Here is a 14148-nt window from a genome sequence, read left to right on the forward strand (position 1 = left end):
TTTTCTGCGAAATTTACTTAATATTTATTGAGAATTTACTGAGATTTTACTTGAAATTCACAGAGTGAATTCACTGAGTAATTTTCTGAGAATTGGCAAAGCAATTTACGGAGAATTTATCATTAATTTTCTGAGTAATTTACAGAGAAATTAACTGTGTAATTTACTAACAATTTACTTAGTAATTTACTGGGAATTTACTGAGAATTTACTTAATAATTTGCTGAGTAATTTATTAAGAATTTACTAGTAATTTACTGAGAGTTTACGAGGAATTCACTGAGTAATTTATTTAGAATTTATTGATTTTGTAACTAACTATTTTCTTAGTAATTTACTAAAAATTTACTGTGAATTCTTAGAGAATTTACTGGGAATTCACTGAGTAATTTACCGAGAATTTACGTAATAATTTACTGAGTAATTTACTGTTAATTTATTGAGAATTTATTACGAAATTACTAAGTAATTTACTGAAAAGTTACTGAGTAATTTACTCAGTATTTTTATCAGTAATTTACTGGAAATTTATTGGTAATTTATTGTGTAATTTGCTGAAAATTTTCTAAGTAATTTACTGAGAATTTAATGAGTATTTTCTAAGTAATTTACTATGAATTTACTAGGATTTTACTCAGAATTTATTGTGAATTCACAAAAAAATTGATTGGAAATTTTCTGAAAATTTAATGAGTAATTTGCTGAGAATTTACTAAGTATTTTCTTAGTAATTTACCAAGAATTTTTTGGGAATTTTTTGAGAATTCACTGAATAAATTACTGAGAATTTACGGAGCAATTTTATGAGAATTTACACTGAATTTACAAAATAATTTGCATAGAATTTACTGTTAGTTTACTGAGAAATTATTAGGAATTCACGGAGTAATTTTCTGAGTATTTATTGGGAATTTATTAGGAATTCATTGAGTAATTTACAAAGAATTTATTGAGAATATACTTGTAATTTACTGAGAATTTTTGTAGAATTTCCTCGGTATTTCACTGCGATTTACTTAGTAATTTACTGAGAAATTTACGGAGAATTTACAGAGTAATTTACTGAGAATTTAAGGGCAATTTACTGAGTAATTTACTGAGAATTTATTGAGAAATTACTGAGTAATTTACTGAAAAGTTACTGAGTACTTTAAAGAGTAATTTACTCATTATTTTTATCAGTAATTTACTGGGAATTTATTGGTAATTTATTGTGTAATTTGCTGAAAATTTTCTAAGTAATTTACTGAGAATTTAATGAGTATTTTCTAAGTAATTTACTAAGAATTTACTAGGATTTTACTCAGAATTTATTGTGAATTCACAAAGAATTTATTTGAAATTTTCTGAAAATTTAATGAGTAATTTACTGAGAATTTACTAAGTATTTTCTTAGTAATTTACTAAGAATTTTCTGGGAATTTTTGAGAATTCACTAAATAATTTACTGAGAATTTACGGAGCAATTTTATGAGAATTTACACTGTATTTACAAAATAATTTGCGTAGAATTTACTGTTAGTTTACTGAGAAATTATTAGGAATTTACCGAGTAATTTTCTGAGTATTTACTGGGAATTTATTAGGAATTCACTGAGTAATTTACAAAGAATTTACTGAGAATTTACTTGTAATTTACTGAGAATTTTTGTAGAATTTGCTCAGCATTTGACTGCGATTTACTGAGAAATTTACTGAGAATTTGCAGAGTAATTTATTGAGGATTTTGCTGTGTAATTTAATGAGAACTTACTGAGTAATTTACCATGAAATTTTTTGAATAATTTACTGAGAATTTAATGAGTAATTTATTAAGAATTTGATGAGTAATGTACTGAGAATTTTCTGGGAATTCACCAAGTAATTTACTGAGAATTTTGTTTGTAATTTTCTTAGAATTTACTAGCAATTTAATCAGAATTGACTGAGTAATTTTCTGAGAATTTACTGAGTAATTGACTGGAAATTTTCTGCGAAATTTACTTAATATTTATTCAGAATTTACTGAGATTTTACTTGAAATTCACTGAGTGAATTCATTGAGTAATATCCTGAGAACTGGCAGAGCAATTTACGGAGAATTTACCATTAATTTTCTAAGTAATTTACAGAGAAATTTACTGTGTAATTTACTAACAATTTAGTTAGTAATTTACTGGGAATTTATTGAGAATTTACTTAATAATTTGCTGAGTAATCTATTAAGAATTTACTAGTAATTCACTGAGAGTTTACTGAGAATTCACTGAGTAATTTATTTAGAATTTATTGATTGTTTTACTAACTACTTTCTTAGTAATTTACTAAAAATTTACTGTGAATTCTTAGAGAAGTTACTGATAATTCACTGAGTAATTTACCGAGAATTTACGTAGTAATTTACTGAGAATTTAACGGGAATTTACTGAGTAATTTATTGAGAATTTATTGAGAAATTACTGAGTAATTTACTGAAAAGTTACTGAGTACTTTACAGAGTAATTTACTCATTATTTTTATCAGTAATTTACTGGGAATTTATTGGTAATTTATTGTGTAATTTGCTGAAAATTTTCTAAGTACTTTACTGGGAATTTAATGAGTATTTTCTAAGTAATTTACTAAGCATTTACTAGGATTTTACTCAGATTTTATTCTGAATTCACAAAGAATTTATTTGAAATTTTCTGAAAATTTAATGAGTAATTTACTGAGAATTTACTAAGTATTTTCTTAGTAATTTACTAAGAATTTTCTGGGAATTTTTGAGAATTCACTGAATAATTTACTGAGAATTTACGGAGCAATTTTATGAGAATTTACACTGAATTTACAAAATAATTTGCGTAGAATTTACTGTTAGTTTATTGAGAAATTATTAGGAATTCACCGAGTAATTTTCTGAGTATTTACTGGTAATTTATTACGAATTCACTGAGTAATTTACAAAGAATTTACTTGTAATTTACTGAGAATTTTTGTAGAATTTGCTCAGCATTTCACTGCGATTTACTTAGTAATTTACTGAGAAATTTACTGAGAATTTGCAGAGTAATTTATTGAGGATTTTGTTGTGTAATTTAATGAGAATTTACTGAGTAATTTACCATGAAATTTTTTGAATAATTTACTGAGAATTTAATGAGTAATTTATTAAGAATTTGATGAGTAATGTACTGAGAATTTTCTGGGAATTCACCAAGTAATTTACTGAGAATTTTGTTTGTAATTTTCTTAGAATTTACTAGCAATTTAATCAGAATTCACTGAGTAATTTTATGAGAATTTACTGAGTAACTGACTGGAAATTTTCTGCGAAATTTACTTAATATTTGTTGAGAATTTACTGAGATTTTACTTGAAATTCACTGAGTGAATTCATTGAGTAATTTCCTGAGAACTGGCAGAGCAATTTACGGAGAATTTACCATTAATTTTCTAAGTAATTTACAGAGAAATTTACTGTGTAATTTACTAACAATTTAGTTAGTAATTTACTGGGAATTTATTGAGAATTTACTTAATAATTTGCTGAGTAATCTATTAAGAATTTACTAGTAATTTACTGAGAGTTTACTGGGAATTCACTGAGTAATTTATTTAGAATTTATTGATTGTTTTACTAACTACTTTCTTAGTAATTTACTAAAAATTTACTGTGAATTCTTAGAGAAGTTACTGATAATTCACTAAGTAATTTACCGAGAATTTACGTAGTAATTTACTGAGAATTTAACGGGAATTTACTGAGTAATATATTGAGAATTTATTGAGAAATTACTGAGTAATTTACTGAAAAGTTACTGAGTACTTTACAGAGTAATTTACTGAGAATTTGCAGAGTAATTTATTGAGGATTTTGTTGTGTAATTTAATGAGAATTTACTGAGTAATTTACCATGAAATTTTTTGAATAATTTACAGAGAATTTAATGAGTAATTTATTAAGAATTTGATGAGTAATGTACTGAGAATTTTCTGGGAATTCACCAAGTAATTTACTGAGAATTTTTTTTGTAATTTTCTAAGAATTTACTAGCAATTTAATCAGAATTCACTGAGTAATTTTCTGAGAATTTACTGAGTAATTGACTGGAAATTTTCTGCGAAATTTACTTAATATTTATTGAGAATTTACTGAGATTTTACTTGAAATTCACTGAGTGAATTCATTGAGTAATTTCCTGAGAACTGGCAAAGCAATTTACGGAGAATTTACCATTAATTTTCTAAGTAATTTACAGAGAAATTTACTGTGTAATTTACTAACTATTTACTTAGTAATTTACTGGAAATTTATTGAGAATTTACTTAATAATTTGCTGAGTAATCTATTAAGAATTTACTAGTAATTTACTGAGAGTTTACTGGGAATTCACTGAGTAATTTATTTAAAATTTATTGATTGTTTTACTAACTACTTTGTTAGTAATTTACTAAAAATTTACTGTGAATTCTTAGAGAAGTTACTGATAATACACTGAGTAATTTACCAAGAATTTACGTAGTAATTTACTGAGAATTTAACGGGAATTTACTGAGTTATTTACTGTTAATTTATTGAGAAATTACTGAGTAATTTACTGAAATGTTACTGAGTACTTTACAGAGTAATTTACTGGGAATTCGTTGGTAATTTATTGTGTAATTTGCTGAAAATTTTCTAAGTACTTTACTGAGAATTTAATGAGTATTTTCTAAGTAATTTACTAAGCATTTACTAGGATTTTACTCAGAATTTATTGTGAATTCACAAAGAATTTATTTGAAATTTTCTGAAAATTTAATGAGTAATTTACTGAGAATTTACTAAGTATTTTCTTAGTAATTTACTAAGAATTTTCTGGGAATTTTTGAGAATTCACTGAATAATTTACTGAGAATTTACGGAGCAATTTTATTAGAATTTACACTAAATTTACAAAATAATTTGCGTAGAATTTACTGTTAGTTTACTGAGAAATTATTTGGAATTCACCGAGTAATTTTCTGAGTATTTACTGGGAATTTATTAGGAATTCACTGAGTAATTTACAAAGAATTTACTGAGAATTTACTTGTAATTTACTGAGAATTTTTTTAGAATTTGCTCAGCATTTGACTGCGATTTACTTAGTAATTTACTGAGAAATTTACTGAGAATTTGCAGAGTAATTTATTGAGGATTTTGTTGTGTAATTTAATGAGAATTTACTGAGTAATTTACCATGAAATTTTTTGAATAATTTACTGAGAATTTAATGAGTAATTTATTAAGAATTTGATGAGTAATGTACTGAGAATTTTCTGGGAATTCACCAAGTAATTTACTGAGAATTTTGTTTGTAATTTTCTAAGAATTTACTAGCAATTTAATCAGAATTCACTGAGTAATTTTCTGAGAATTTACTGAGTAATTGACTGGAAATTTTTTGCGAAATTTACTTAATATTTATTGAGAATTTACTGAGATTTTACTTGAAATTCACTGAGTGAATTCATTGAGTAATTTCCTGAGAACTGGCAGAGCAATTTACGGAGAATTTACCATTAATTTTCTAAGTAATTTACAGAGAAATTTACTGTGTAATTCACTAACAATTTACATAGTAATTTACTGGAAATTTATTGAGAATTTACTTAATAATTTGCTGAGTAATCTATTAAGAATTTACTAGTAATTTACTGAGAGTTTACTTGGAATTCACTGAGTAATTTATTGAGAATTTATTGATTGTTTTACTAACTACTTTCTTAGTAATTTACTAAAAATTTACTGTGAATTCTTAGAGAAGTTACTGATAATTCACTGAGTAATTTACCGAGAATTTACGTAGTAATTTACTGAGAATTTAACGGGAATTTACTGAGTAATTTATTGAGAATTTATTGAGAAATTACTGAGTAATTTACTGAAAAGTTACTGAGTACTTTACAGAGTAATTTACTGGGAATTTGTTGGTAATTTATTGTGTAATTTGCTGAAAATTTTTTAAGTACTTTACTAAGAATTTAATGAGTATTTTCTAAGTAATTTACTAAGCATTTACTAGGATTTTACTCAGAATTTATTGTGAATTCACAAAGAATTTATTTGAAATTTTCTGAAAATTTAATGAGTAATTTACTGAGAATTTACTAAGTATTTTCTTAGTAATTTACTAAGAATTTTCTGGGAATTTTTGAGAATTCACTGAATAATTTACTGAGAATTTACGGAGCAATTTTATGAGAATTTACACTAAATTTACAAAATAATTTGCGTAGAATTTACTGTTAGTTTACTGAGAAATTATTTGGAATTCACCGAGTAATTTTCTGAGTATTTACTGGGAATTTATTAGGAATTCACTGAGTAATTTACAAAGAATTTACTGAGAATTTACTAAGAATTTTTGTAGAATTTGCTCAGCATTTGACTGCGATTTACTTAGTAATTTACTGAGAAATTTACTGAGAATTTGCAGAGTAATTTATTGAGGATTTTGTTGTGTAATTTAATGAGAATTTACTGAGTAATTTACCATGAAATTTTTTGAATAATTTACTGAGAATTTAATGAGTAATTTATTAAGAATTTGATGAGTAATGTACTGAGAATTTTCTGAGAATTCACCAAGTAATTTACTGAGAATTTTGTTTGTAATTTTCTAAGAATTTACTAGCAATTTAATCAGAATTCACTGAGTAATTTTCTGAGAATTTTCTGAGTAATTGACTGGAAATTTTCTGCGAAATTTACTTAATATTTATTGAGAATTTACTGAGATTTTACTTGAAATTCACTGAGTGAATTCATTGAGTAATTTCCTGAGAACTGGCAGAGCAATTTACGGAGAATTTACCATTAATTTTCTAAGTAATTTACAGAGAAATTTACTGTGTAATTTACTAACAATTTAGTTAGTAATTTATTGGGAATTTATTGAGAATTTACTTAATAATTTGCTGAGTAATCTATTAAGAATTTACTAGTAATTTACTGAGAGTTTACTGGGAATTCACTGAGTAATTTATTTAGAATTTATTGATTGTTTTACTAACTACTTTCTTAGTAATTTACTAAAAATTTACTGTGAATTCTTAGAGAAGTTACTGATAATTCACTGAGTAATTTACCGAGAATTTACTGAGAATTTAATGGGAATTTACTGTGTAATTTATTGAGAATTTATTGAGAAATTACTGAGTAATTTACTGAAAAGTTACTGAGTACTTTACAGAGTAATTTACTCATTATTTTTATCAGTAATTTACTGGGAATTTATTGGTAATTTATTGTGTAATTTGCTGAAAATTTTCTAAGTACTTTACTGAGAATTTAATGAGTATTTTCTAAGTAATTTTCTAAGCATTTACTAGGATTTTACTCAGAATTTATTCTGAATTCACAAAGAATTTATTTGAAATTTTCTGAAAATTTAATGAGTAATTTACTGAGAATTTACTAAGTATTTTCTTAGTAATTTACTAAGAATTTTCTGGGAATTTTTGTGAATTCACTGAATAATTTACTAAGAATTTACACTGAATTTACAAAATAATTTGCGTAGAATTTACTGTTAGTTTACTGAGAAATTATTTGGAATTCACCGAGTAATTTTCTGAGTATTTACTGGGAATTTAGTAGGAATTCACTGAGTAATTTACAAAGAATTTACTGAGAATTTACTTGTAATTTATTGAGAATTTTTGTAGAATTTGCTCAGCATTTTACTGCGATTTACTTAGTAATTTACTGAGAAATTTACTGAGAATTTGCAGTGTAATTTATTGAGGATTTTGTTGTGTAATTTAATGAGAATTTACTGAGTAATTTACCATGAAATTTTTTGAATAATTTACTGAGAATTTAATGAGTAATTTATTAAGAATTTGATGAGTAATGTACTGAGAATTTTCTGGGAATTCACCAAGTAATTTACTGAGAATTTTGTTTGTAATTTTCTAAGAATTTACTAGCAATTTAATCAGAATTCACTGAGTAATTTGCTGAGAATTTACTGAGTAATTGACTGGAAATTTTCTGTGAAATTTACTTAATATTTATTGAGAATTTACTGAGATTTTACTTGAAATTCACTGAGTGAATTCATTGAGTAATTTTCTGAGAACTGGCAGAGCAATTTACGGGGAATTTACCATTAATTTCTAAGTAATTTACAGAGAAATTTACTGTGTAATTTACTAACAATTTTGTAACAACCCTCACCTTACTCTTGTCATACTTGCATACATTCCTGCATGATTTTGCCTTGTTATGTTGTTTTGAAGGTTTTGCTTTGCCTTGTTTTATCTAAGTATTGCTTGCGTGATCTTGTTCCCTGCTCGGTGTGTGTGTGTGGCCGAGGTCACCTAGAGCTTAGTTCGCCCTTGAACCTTTGTACTTAGAACTGTTTGAGATCTTGGTCAACCCCCACCTTCACCTCGGGCATTTATTGCCGAGATATTTTGCACTTAGTGAACCTTGTCCGCAGGCAGGTGTGGCCTAGGCCGAGATGTGGCACACCCCGGCCAAGGTGTGGCACAGCTTAGTCAAGTGTCGTCCTCCCTAGCCGACGTCTTTGTCATCCTGTCGCCAGATCTTTGATTGAGCCGATGTCATTAATTGCCAACGTGTCTTGCCCAGCTTGCTGCATACGCTTTGTCAGAGACTTGTCTTATCTATCAATCACCTTTTTGAGTTGAACCAACCCGTTAGCGCCACGTGTCCGAGCTGATTGTTAAGACAGCCGGCAGATCTAGAAAACAAATCACTTTGTCTCAAATCCTTGCCTTTAGAGAGAGAAGGAGGAGAAGTTCTTGAGTAAGAATAGATTTTTCCAAGCTTGATCTTCGTGGTTTGAGCCGTTAGATTCGAGCTTTGGGGTAAGAATCTTGATCTACTTTGATTGTTGTTATTGATTATCTAGCTGCATTGCATGATCGGATCTGTCTTGCATATCATGCATCGATTTGAAGTTGGTTTGAAAAGAGAAAATGGTTTTCAAGTGTTCTTGAAGAAAAGTCTCGTTTTGATCCGAAAGTTTGGAACGAAAATCATGTTTTTGTGTTTGTTCTTGCATGACCTTCTTGTGTGGGTACCCAGGTCCATGTTTTGAACTCTTGGCATGAAACCTCAGATTTTTGTAACAAGTTGTGAACTTGCATCCATCTTCCCAATGATCTTGTTCTTCATATGCTTCAAAGGGGAAGCCAGGTTTCCCGACTTTGCTTTTGAATGAGGCCTTCGGGACCACACCTCGGCAAGGAAGTGTGGGACCTCGGCAAAGACCTGGTTGGTACCTAGAGTGTTTCCATGAGGTGGGAGCAGTGTTTAGACTCCCAGCATGTTTTGCTTCGTTATTGACTTGGATCTGGCAAGAATGCCGAGATCATTCGTATGTATATATAAAGCTTGTTTTGAGAATGTGATTGCCATGTGATTGTAGGACCTTGATCCTTGCTTTGAGTCTACACCTGAAGAACTAGGTGAGTGGTATTTCTAATAAAGCTATGTTACACTTGTTTTTTATAAATCTTGCTTTGCTTGTTTTGATGAAAGTATTTGCTAAGCATGAATGAATAGCCCTGTTTTGATGCATCAGTATAAGCCTTGTTTTGATGTCACCCTTGAAAAGTCCCTTGTACTGGAGGACTCTAAACTTTCGCAGTACCAAGTACGAAAGTCCCTTGTACTGGAGGACTCTAAACTTTCGCAGTACCAAGTACGAAAGTCCCTTGTGCTGGAGGACTCTAAACTTTCGCAGCACTAAGTATAAAAGGATACGGTTCTTTTCTCGGGAGTACATAATGTTAAATCGGGCTACGGGCCTAAGTAACACCAGATATCGTGTTAAAGGGAGCTACGGGCTTAAGTAACACAAGTCCCTTGTGCTGGAGGACTATAAACTTTCGCAGTACCTTTGACTCAACGAGTACGGATCGTACAGCCCTTGTTTTGCCGATGTAAGTGAACAACCCTTGAGACTTGTGATAGTTGATTGATGAATACGGTTCATCCCTTGTTTTGCCGATGTAAGCGAGCATCCCTTGAGACTTGTGATATTTGATTGATGAATATGGTTCATCCCTTGTTTGATAGTTTGATGTGTTTTGCTTTGAAGGAAGCTCGGCTAATATCTGTATAGTTGTGGCGTGTTTTGTTAACAAAGACTTCGGCTATGTTCATGCAAAACCTTTATTTTTAGTACCATTCACTGAGTTTCCATACTCACCCCTCTCTATATATATGTAGGTGATGAGCAGGACGTCGGCGACGCCTAGAATGTGTTTTTGAAAGCTTGTTTTGGATCCGTAATTATGTCGGCCTTGTTTTGTATTTATGTCGGCAAATCTTGAAAATCATGCTTCTTGGCTTGTAATTGCTCTATTTTGTATATGTCGGCTCGAGAAGCCTTTTGATCAAGATGTAACATGTATTTTGCTTTGTTGTATTCAAGTTATAAAGGTATATGCCATTACATTGGATCTATGCACTGCTCTTGTGGACCACTTGTATTTTAGATTATTGCTTCCGCGTTTGTGAGCCCTGTTGTCATACTCTGATTGTGTTAAGTTTTTTTGCAAGTTGGCCTTCGGTAATCACGGATTACTGGCCATCACGACACCAAACTACTAGGGGCGGTTTGGGGTCGTGACAAATTTACTTAGTAATTTACTGGGAATTTATTGAGAATTTACTTAATAATTGGCTGAGTAATCTATTAAGAATTTACTAGTAATTTACTGAGAGTTTACTGGGAATTCACTGAGTAATTTATTTAGAATTTATTGATTGTTTTACTAACTACTTTCTTAGTAATTTACTAAAAATTTACTGTGAATTCTTAGAGAAGTTACTGATAATTCACTGAGTAATTTACCGAGAATTTACGTAGTAATTTACTGAGAATTTAACGGGAATTTACTGTGTAATTTACTGTTAATTTATTGAGAATTTATTGAGAAATTACTGAGTAATTTACTGAAAAGTTACTGAGTACTTTACAGAGTAATTTACTCATTATTTTTATCAGTAATTTACTGGGAATTTATTGGTAATTTATTGTGTAATTTGCTGAAAATTTTCTAAGTAATTTACTGAGAATTTAATGAGTATTTTCTAAGTAATTTACTAAGAATTTACTAGGATTTTACTCAGAATTTATTGTGAATTCACAAAGAATTTATTTGAAATTTTCTGAAAATTTAATGTGTAATTTACTGAGAATTTACTAAGTATTTTCTTAGTAATTTACCAAGAATTTTCGGGGAATTTTTTGAGAATTCATTTAATAATTTACTGAGAATTTACGGAGCAATTTTATGAGAATTTACACTGAATTTACAAAATAATTTGCGTAGAATTTACTGTTAGTTTACTGAGAAATTATTAGGAATTCACCGAGTAATTTTCTGAGTATTTACTGGGAATTTATTAGGAATTCACTGAGTAATTTACAAAGAATTTATTGAGAATTTACTTGTAATTTACTGAGAATTTTTGTAGAATTTGCTCAGCATTTCACTGCGATTTACTTAGTAATTTACTGAGAAATTTACTGAGAATTTGCAGAGTAATTTATTGAGGATTTTGTTGTGTAATTTAATGAGAATTTACTGAGTAATTTACTATGGAATTTTTTGAATAATTTACTGAGAATTTAATGAGTAATTTATTAAGAATTTGATGAGTAATGTACTGAGAATTTTCTGGGAATTCACCAAGTAATTTACGGAGAAATGACTGAGTAATTTGTTGAGAATTTACTGAGTAATTTACTGAGAATTTTGTTTGTAATTTTCTAAGAATTTACTAGCAATTTAATCAGAATTCACTGAGTAATTTTCTGAGAATTTTCTGAGTAATTGACTGGAAATTTTTTGCGAAATTTACTTAATATTTATTGAGAATTTACTGAAATTTTACTTGAAATTCACTGACAATTGGTAGAGCAATTTACGGAGAATTTACCTTTAATTTTCGGAGTAATTTACAGAGAAATTTACTGTGTAATTTACTAACAATTTACTTAGTAATTTACTGGGAATTTATTGAGAATTTACTTAATAATTTGCTTAGTAATATATTAAGAATTTACTAGTAATTTACTGAGAGTTTACTGAGAATTCACTGAGTAATTCATTTAGAATTTAGTGATTGTTTTACTAACTATTTTCTTAGTAATTTCCTAAAAATTTACTGTGAATTTTTAGAGAATTTACTGAGAATTCATTGAGTAATTTACCGAGAATTTACGTAGTAATTTACTGAGAATGTAACGGGAATTTACTGAGTAATTTACTGTTAATTTATTGAGAATTTATTGAGAAATTACTGAGTAATTTACTGAAAAGTTACTGAGTAATTTACAGAGTAATTTACTCAGTATTTTTATCAGTAATTTTCTGGGAATTTATTGGTAATTTATTGTGTAATTTGTTGAAAATTTTCTAAGTAATTTACTGAGAATTTAATGAGTATTTTCTAAGTAATTTATTAAGAATTTTCTAGGGTTTTACTCAGAATTTATTGTGACTTCACAAAGAATTTATTAGAAATTTTCTGAAAATTTAATGAGCAATTTACTGAGAATTTACAAAGTATTTTCTTAGTAATTTACCAAGAATTTTCGGGGAATTTTCTGAGAATTCACTGAATAATTTACTGAGAATTTACGGAGCAATTTTATGAGAATTTAACGAGAATTTACACTGAATTTATAAAATAATTTGCGTAGAATTTACTGTTAGTTTACTGAGAAATTATTAGGAATTCACCGAGTAATTTTCTGAGTATTTACAGGGAATTTATTAGGAATTCACTGAGTAATTTACAAAGAATTTACTGAGAATTTACTTGTAATTTACGGAGAATTTTTTTAGAATTTGCTCAGCATTTGACTGCGATTTACTTAGCAATTTACTGAGAAATTTACTGAGAATTTGCAGAGTAATTTATTGAGGATTTTGTTGTGTAATTTAATGAGAATTTACTGAGTAATTTACTATGGAATTTTTTGAATAATTTACTGAGAATTTAATGAGTAATTTATTAAAAATTTGATGAGTAATGTACTGAGAATTTTCTGGGAATTCACCAAGTAATTTACTGAGAAATGACTGAGTAATTTGTTGAGAATTTACTGAGAATTTTGTTTGTAATTTTCTAAGAATTTACTAGCAATTTAATCAGAATTCACTGAGTTATTTTCTGAGAATTTACTGAGTAATTGACTGGAAATTTTTTGCGAAATTTACTTAATATTTATTGAGAATTTACTGAGATTTTACTTGAAATTCACTGAGTGAATTCACTGAGATTTGGCAGAGCAATTTACGGAGAATTTACCTTTAATTTTCTGAGTAATTTACAGAGAAATTTTCTATGTAATTTACTAACAATTTACTTAGTAATTTACTGGGAATTTATTGAGAATTTACTTAATAATTTGCTGAGTAATTTATTAAGAATTTACTAGTAATTTACTGAGAGTTTACTAGGAATTCACTGAGTAATTTATTTAGAATTTATTGATTGTTTTACTAACTATTTTCTTAGTAATTTACTAAAAATTTACTGTGAATTCTTTGAGAATTTACTGAGAATTCACTGAGTAATTTACCGAGAATTTATGTAGTAATTTACTGAGAATTTAACGGGAATTTACTGAGTAATTTACTGTTAATTTATTGAGAATTTATTGAGAAATTACTGAGTAATTTACTGAAAAGTTACTGAGTACTTTACAGAGTAATTTACTCATTATTTTTATTGGTAATTTATTGTGTAATTTGCTGAAAATTTTCTAAGTAATTTACTGAGAATTTAATGAGTATTTTCTAAGTAATTTACTAAGAATTTACCAGGATTTTACTCAGAATTTATTCTGAATTCACAAAGAATTTATTTGAAATTTTCTGAAAATTTAATGTGTAATTTACTGAGAATTTACTAAGTATTTTCTTAGTAATTTACCAAGAATTTTCTGGGAATTTTTTGAGGATTCATTTAATAATTTACGGAGCAATTTTATGAGAATTTACACTGAATTTACAAAATAATTTGCATAGAATTTACTGTTAGTTTACTTAGAAATTATTAGGAATTCATCGAGTAATTTTCTGAGTATTTACTAGAAATTTATTAGGAATTCACTGAGTAATTTACAAAGAATTTACTGAGAATTTACTTGTAATTTACTGAGA

Source organism: Camellia sinensis, chromosome 9 (genome assembly GCF_055761805.1).
Source record: "Camellia sinensis isolate YWXY chromosome 9, ASM5576180v1, whole genome shotgun sequence".
Taxonomy (NCBI): domain Eukaryota; kingdom Viridiplantae; phylum Streptophyta; class Magnoliopsida; order Ericales; family Theaceae; genus Camellia; species Camellia sinensis.